Raw genomic sequence first — 8,247 nt, 5'->3', positions numbered from 1 at the left:
CAATTTGAGTTGAATTACTGAAATAAATGAACTTTTCCACGACATTCTAATTTATTGAGATGCACCTGTATACAGCGCATATACATTAGAGTTAAGAAGTTTGGGGTCAAAAAAAATGAAGCATTGATAATAATAAGAAATGTTTCTTGAGCAGCAAATCATCATATTAGAATGATTAGAATGATGTAACACTGAAAACTGGAGTAATGCCTGCTAATTTCACAGGAATAAATTATATTTTGAAATATATTAAAATAGAACATACTATTTCATAGTGGAATATAAAGCAAGACGATATATTATATAATTTTAAATAATATGATATTATTATATAATAAAATTTTCACCATATTGTAAATAATTCTTCCAAAATTAATTAAAGGCTGGAATACACTATGTAACTTCTGCCCAGATTTATAGTCTGGAGGAGTCAACACTAGTTTCGCAAAGTCAGAGCTAGTCTGCAGATTTTCGCCAGTTGGGAGTTGACCGAAATTTGCATAGTGTACGATGGTGTTAGCATTGGACTATGATCGCATCCAGTACGAGGATTAATGTATGAAGCCCAGTTTTTCCTCTGTAGCCATATACAAAGTCACCAAGTGTATGATACCTAGCGTTTTAAAACCTGTTCAGATTTTCATAGTCCTCTAGTGTATTTCAGCCTTAAGCCACTCAAGCCACAACCATTTTGACAAAAGCTCATTTGTGCCAAATATATCATATATCTGTGTCAGATATGGCAGCACTATTTATGTATATTGGCAGAACAGCACAGAAAAGTAAATCACCAAGTCTGCAAGTCATAAAAAGTCTTTCACTGTCAAAAACTGTAAGATTGTTTGAGTGAAGAACATACACACAGGTCCAATAGGACTAGATCATTTCATCAGCTGGACCAAGAATCTCTCATACTGGTTGACAGTATTAGCTAAAACTAGCACGGATTAAGCGGAAACTTCCTTGTAGAGAACCCATCAATCCCATTCCTAAGTTCAACTTGACAAAGAAAAAAAAAAGATTTGATGAAAAATAATAAATAAGTTCAGTCTCCGGTTCGTGATCAGACTGCGTTCTGCACACATTACCTCGACAGTGCGGCCCCTCGTCACGCCCATCCGTGCAGTCTGGTACGCCGTCGCACAGCTTGCTCAGGTGAATGCACACATCTGTTCCTCGACACTCAAACTCGTTCGGAGGGCACTGTGACACCTGGGTGTGATGGCCTGCAAAGGTGCACAGCAAACAAACACAAGTTAACACATTGCAACGATACAAAGAGATGCAGCTCCATTCAACTGCTAGCAGGGCTCTAGAGTGCGACCTAATTTCTCAATGGTGCGACTAAAAAAAATCTGAGGTCGCACCGGTGCAACCAGCCGTTCGAGGGGAAAAAAAGTCTCCGCGACTATGCAAGTCCAGACACACATTAGGCCCATATCGTGGTCTAAAACAATCCCGGAGACGCCATTAGATAATGAGCCACATACGATCGAGTCCGAGCCAGAGCCCACTGAAATTAAAAGGGGGAAAGTGTATACATTTCGAAGAGAGTGGCCTGACCAGTTTCCCTGGCTAAGATACAGTGAAGCCGATAATATAATGCACTGCATTTACTGTAAAGAGTGTGGGAAGACCATGGCCGGCAATAGTGCATTTGTGACTGGTTCTAATACATTTCGAATTGAAACGCTGAAAAAGCACAATGCATCTATAAAACACATTACATGCCGCGATAAATGCACTGCCCAAGTGTCCCCTCTCCCCGCTGCCTTTCAGCGGCAGGCAGCAGCAAACAGATCATCAGACGAGGCCGAGATGATAATCAAGTTTAACGTTGCCTACAATATTGCAAAAGAAGAACTTCCCTTCACTAAGTTCAAGTCCGAAATAATTCTTATGAAGAAAAATGGCTTGAACGTAAACCCGACGTACAGCAATGATGTCGCGTGCGCCCAATTTATAGGAGTCATCGCAGATACATTGAAAAAAAATATGTCTGTGCAAATTGCGAACAGTGCGTACATGGCATGACATGACACAGATATCGCCACAAAGGAATGCGTCATTGTGTACGGTCGTATCTTGCGGAGAGGAAGACCGGTGAATATACTGATTGGACACATTGAGGTCGAGCATGCCCATGCCCAAGGTAAGCCATGTCATGTCATGTAGCCTATCTCAATAATATGCCTACCGTCTCGTTACTGCATTAACCATATGTAATATTCTTATCATTGAAAATGAAAAAAAATAAAATAATAGATTGCATTATAAACTCTTGATCTGGGAAGTAAATGGTATTATCGTTTTTATTTGTTTAATTAGGAATTTATGCTGCCTCAAAGAAAGCATTTGCTGCTCTTGGGGACCAGTGCAGTAACTGGCTGGAGAAAATCATTGCTCTGGGTGCTGATGGTGCTGCTGTTAATTTGGGCAGCAAAGGGGGTGTCATAGCCCTTCTGCAGCAAGAGGCAGGTGACCACATTGTGCCTTTCCACTGTATGCCTCACAGGTAAGACTAGAACTTGTAAAACTGCGGTGTTAAATGCGATGCGGTCGAAAATTTGGGTGCACCTAACTTTTGTGCTGGTGCACCTAAGAAAAAAAGTTAGGCGCACCAGTGCAACCAGTGCAAAAAGTTAGTCTAGAGCCCTGGCTAGTCATGTCTATTTCTTTAAGAATGTTAACAAAGTTAACACCTGAGTGATGCAATGCATGATATTTTGCACACTACAGTGACAACAGACTCATGATGTGGTAGAGTGTGAGAGCATGTGCATTTGAGTTTCAAACCATTCGGTTTAAATGTCTATAGCAACCTTATTACAGTTTTCACTGGCTGTAAAATTATTTTTCCGATTGGTGCAACTGGTTTCCAATTATGTTAGTATTATTTATGTATTATAATAGTATTATAGTATTATAATATTATTTATTTAGTATCAGTGCTTTGTTAGCATTATTTAGAAATTATGATATTTTGAATTAGCTTTTATTTTTATATTTTCAGTTTCGTTTTTAGTTTTAGTAATTTGGTTATATGCTTCTGTGACTTCAACTTTTTTTAGATGGTTGCAAAGTTCAAATTTTAGGTTTAATATTATATTTTATTTAGCTTTACAGCTTTATTTCAATTAACAAATATTATTTCAATAGTTTTACTTCATTATATCAACACCATTCTGAATGTCCATTGAGCATTTAATTGGTAGAATATACATGTCTTAGTCTGCTTGCACATATCTAGTCTCAGTAACATATTCCAGAAGTTAGGAGAGCAAAAGTCAGCATCAGGCCAAACAAAAAAACTATTGTCTTTTGTTTAAAAATCTTATTGGTAAGACTATAACTTGCTCTCTTGGTTCAGAAAAAAACAAAAAGTGAACGTAAACCATTCAGAGCATCGCTATTGGCCAGAGTCGTTCTCTCTCCATGCGGCCCACACAGCAAAGCAAATTGTTTGTCTTGGATATTTTTCTTCCACCTACTCTTTCTTTCTTTCCCTCCACCTTTACTCATAACATCTGCTGACCCATTTTAGAAAAACACAAGAAAAGAAGGGGGAATTCACCCCCCATACAGAAGTGAAGCAATTTTTTAGCCGGGTTAACGCCGCTCACATTGCACCACACGGCTGCTTCTGAAGGTCCATTAGGTTTTTCTGCTCACTTAATAGCACATGTGTGAGTATCTTCAGGGACGGAAATGAAGGGGCCAACGTGCTTATTTGGTTCATTAAAGCTTGGCAAAAACAGACTGGAAAAAAATGTTTCTGTGGGAGGCCCCAACAGAGCTTTAATTTTATACCAAGGGCAACATTATAGCTCTGTTCCAAAATCTAGTGAGCTGCCTATGTAGGAAGCAGTTTATGTATATGTAAAATGTTCAAAACCAATTCCAAGGTTCTATCTCTGCTAGAATACTGCCATAGAAGGCAACTGCCTATGTGGGCAGCTCACCAGTTTTTGGAACAGACCCATAAATGAACTTCCATTTTAGCTCAAAATCTATTCTCAAGCAATGGCATAAAAGCTGAATGAAAATATTTAGATTGGACTATCAAAGACAACATTAAACAGCATTTGCAAACCATAAACTCATGTAATGTAACACTTTCATATGGAAACATTAATTGTGAGAGAATGTAGAGTGGGACTGGATATGATCCATTGGGGTTTGACTGGATTTGTGAAAAGTGTGCGAATGAGGCTATTTTTCTCCACCCACACAAACAAGTGAAAAAAAGCCTAGCGCATTTTAAAGAAAGATTATAACGAACATTGTTAAATCTTGATATAGGAATATCTATCCATAACTGTACAATGATTTTGTACTTATGTAACTCCAAAGATCACAATGAATACTTCCATTACTGTAATGAAGCTTTCCAGCAACACCAACACATACCCGATCCAAACAGCCCCCATCTTTCCAAACCTGGCTGTTTAATTTCAGCTGTTTCACTAAATTCAGAAAGGAACATTGTGTACTTCCTCTTTTACTCTTTCTCCAGCTTCATATTTATAAAGTGTCTGATTCATATCACATGACAGCATCCATCTATCATCTGTTATGATGGGAGTGAAATCAGTATCAGAGATCCTAAGGAGTTTTACATAGACCAGAGGTCAGCAACCTGGGAAGCTGAAAGAAATTAATCTTAAATTGTATTTATTAAATGTATATTTACTGCAGAAAAGTCAAAGTTGCAAAGTCCTTCCATCTGCATGTCAGACTTCCTCTAATTCTTCCTCATGGTTACACAGTCTGTTTTATTTAGTTATGTGAATGGAAGGAGTTATGTGAAGTGAATGGAAGCCAAACACCCACTGGACAAGTTTACTGTTACACAAGTATCCAGTGGGTAATGCAGTGCCACTCAGACGCACACGTGTTTACATTGCTACAAAAAAACCTTTAAAAATTCTTTTGAATTTTCTATTCATCAAAGAATGCTGAAAAAAAGTATCATGGCTTCCATTTAAATATTAAGTACTGATAATAATCACCAAATCAGCATATTAGAATGATTTCTGACACTAAAGACTGGAGTAATGGCTGCTGAAAATTCAGCTTTTCCATCACAGGAATAAAATACATTTTAAAAAGTTATTTATTTTAAAATGTAATAATATTTTGAAATATTACTGTATGTTTGGCTAAATAAATGCAGCCTTGGTGAGCATAAGAGACTTCTTTAAAACACTTAATAAAATCCACAGGCTCTTTTTATGACCCTCTCTCCACCTCTGTGTATTATATTGAAGCTTTGAGATCCTTCCCTTTTTTTTTTGTTTGCTGGCAGGGTAACAATTCAAGCAAAGCTTAAATCCAGATCTTCAAGTTCAAATGTCTCTTCAGCCATTGTTACCCGTCTGAAACACTAACCAAAAAGATTCTGTGACTAGTGTGGAGAAGAAGAGGCCATCTGAACAAAACTCACCAACTAATCCTAATTCTGCTTAAATACAACTAACTCCTAAATCTTTTCAAATGTGCCCAAAAAGTGTAATGAAATGGAAAAGAGAACAATAAGGGGTGATGCTGCCATGCAAAAAGCAGTTTTGCGAATGAGAACACACGAGGGAGTAGACAGATGTTTCACAATGAGTGTGAGTGAGTGAATTGGGGGCAGATCTCTGTGATCTTTGAGAGAACTGGGAAGTCGTTGGCCTATGCTAACAGCAGCTCTCCCATACAGGCAACGACTGCTTCCTTCCTGCACTGTCACCGACACCCTGAAGCACATGTACTAAACACAACAGAGAGAGCAGGGGGGAATAAAATAAGAGAGAGGAGGAGGGGGAAACAGAGAACACACAGAGTGGACATCCACAGATAAACAGACATAAAGCTATTATTAAAGAAAACAAACACTTTAAACAACTAATCTAACCATCTCATGGACCTCATGAACATGTCCAAGTCACAGTATTTCAAACCAAAACAAATATTTTGCTTAAAGAAAAGAAACCGGATATTTAGGATCATTTTTTTACATTACGACATTATTCATTTTGTATGTGTTGTTAACAGTGTTAATTTTGACAGGCATTTTTGATTTAGTCTTAGTCTTTATCAACTTTTAGTCATTACTTTTAGTCAAACTGCAGTTACCAACATTTATTTTGGTAGCTATTTTATATGTAGTGTTCAAACAAAAATAGTCATTAATTCTTCTCTCTTTAGACCAAATCAATTAAGCTTATGAAAAATTTGAATCAAGGATTGAATTAGGAAAAACTTAAATAAATTATGACAATTTTCTTTTTTGGGTGAACTATCCCTTTAACAGTAGTGAAAAGGAAGCAACTTATAAAAATTATAGTTGTTCATGTATAATATACATAATTTTTGAAAAAGAAGCAGAATAAGACAATAAGACAAATACGAAAAAGATACAAATTAAACTAATTTTTCAGATACAGTAGGTTTACTTAAAGGGGTCATATGATGCGATTTCAATTTTTCCTTTCTCTTTGGAGTGTTACAAGGTCTTGGTGCATAAAGAAGATCTGTAAAGTTGCAAAGACTAAAGTCTCAAATCCAAAGAGATATTCTTTATAAAAGTTAAGAGTCAACCACGCCTACCTAAAACGGCTCATTCTAACACGCCTGTGGAAAATAATGTGTTTTTTTAACCTTAAACCGCATAAAAACATTTCATTACACCAAATACACAAAATAATGTTCTTTTTAGCAGCATCATATGACACCTTTAATATATTTATTTAACATCTTTTGTTGGTTAACATGGATACGGGTAGGTACTTAATTAGGAATGCTGTCTCTTTAAGACTGAAGGCATGCATGTAATACTGACACACGTTCAGTTTTGACTGAAGGCATGCATGTAATACTGACGCACGTTCAGTTTTCACCCACCTGTTTACGTTCACTTAATCCATAACTGACTGTATTTAAGTGAGATACTCTACACGATAGACATTTGGACTCCTGTGAGCACTGAGAACTGATCGTGCACTGTATGAGAACTGAAGAAGTGGAGCATGCGCGAAAGAGAGCACTTCTATCAGCGCGATTCCGCCTATCCCGCCTTTACTAACTTTAAATTAATCGACAACGAACTGTGACTCCCGGGAAAAACGGGACGTCTGGTCACCTTATCCCTACCACTTCGGGTGCTGAGGCCATTGTTTCAGATCGCTAGTTCGCGTTTTGGTAGTCTATCCATCCACTGCGGCTGCCATACTGAGACAATATGCAAACAGCCCTTATCCGATTGCAATCCAATGACAGGGACGCACATTTTGAAGGGCAAGACAGTAGCCTATACAATGTATTTTGTATGTCCGGTAGTCCTTAAATAACATTATAGTCCCATCACGTCTTGTTAACGAAGACGCGGCATTAATTTCGTCATAGTTTTTATCATCAGATATTAGTTTTAGCTCATCAACGTCTCGTCTTAGTCACAGAAAAAAAAATGTTCGTTAACGAATATTTTTCCTCGTCGTCTTCGTTGACGAAATTAACACTGGTTGTTAATGTGTTCCTTTGTTAAGTTGAACCATCTTTAATTTATGCTTATATTAACAATACAATTAGTTACATTATAGTGCTTTATCACAATAATGCTCATTAAAAAAAAAATAAAAAATATATATAAAAGTAAAACTTCCAGATGAATTATATAGGCATGTGATCGGCCATGGACAAAAAAAAGAAGGAAACCCGTAAATCTGTATTTATACATAAAAATCACATTCCTGATGATAGCAATGAGAAAGTACTTAAAATGTTTTCTTAATTAACTGAATATAATGTAAATGCAAAAAAGATCGTAATGCTGTATTTAAAAAAAGTAGGAAAAATTAATACTAGAATATAAACATTACAATGACAAATAAATAAATATCAATTAATACTAATATTTTAAATGTACTAGGCTATATTTTAAGAAAAAAGTAAATAAACAAACAAACAAATAAATAAATATAATATTTAAATAAATACAAGAAATAGTAATGGTCCTGTATTTCAAAATTAACTAAAGTAAAATAAGTAAGTAGGTAAGTAGGCTAAATAATATGCATAAATAAATATAAAAATATGGTAATATCCCCCAGCCATGAGAATTGTTGGCAAAACGGGAGAAAATACTTTTTTGTGTGTATATATATATATATATACACAGTATATATATATATATATATATATATATATATATATACATACACACAGTATATATATATATACATACACACAGTATATATATATATA

The 8,247-nt window shown here is 36.0% G+C and overlaps 1 pseudogene; it reads right to left on the bottom strand.

Moving 5' to 3' along the window:
* The window catches only part of LOC107668339 (low-density lipoprotein receptor-related protein 1-like), a 138,025-nt pseudogene that overhangs the window by 94,024 nt on the left and 35,754 nt on the right, over positions 1-8,247 (bottom strand).

This window comes from Sinocyclocheilus anshuiensis, unplaced genomic scaffold (assembly GCF_001515605.1).
Source record: "Sinocyclocheilus anshuiensis isolate Anshui unplaced genomic scaffold, SAMN03320099.WGS_v1.1 scaffold3360, whole genome shotgun sequence".
Classification (NCBI taxonomy): domain Eukaryota; kingdom Metazoa; phylum Chordata; class Actinopteri; order Cypriniformes; family Cyprinidae; genus Sinocyclocheilus; species Sinocyclocheilus anshuiensis.
The sequence above is the reverse complement of the archived record's forward strand: the minus strand, read 5'-3'. Positions and strand labels throughout refer to the sequence as shown.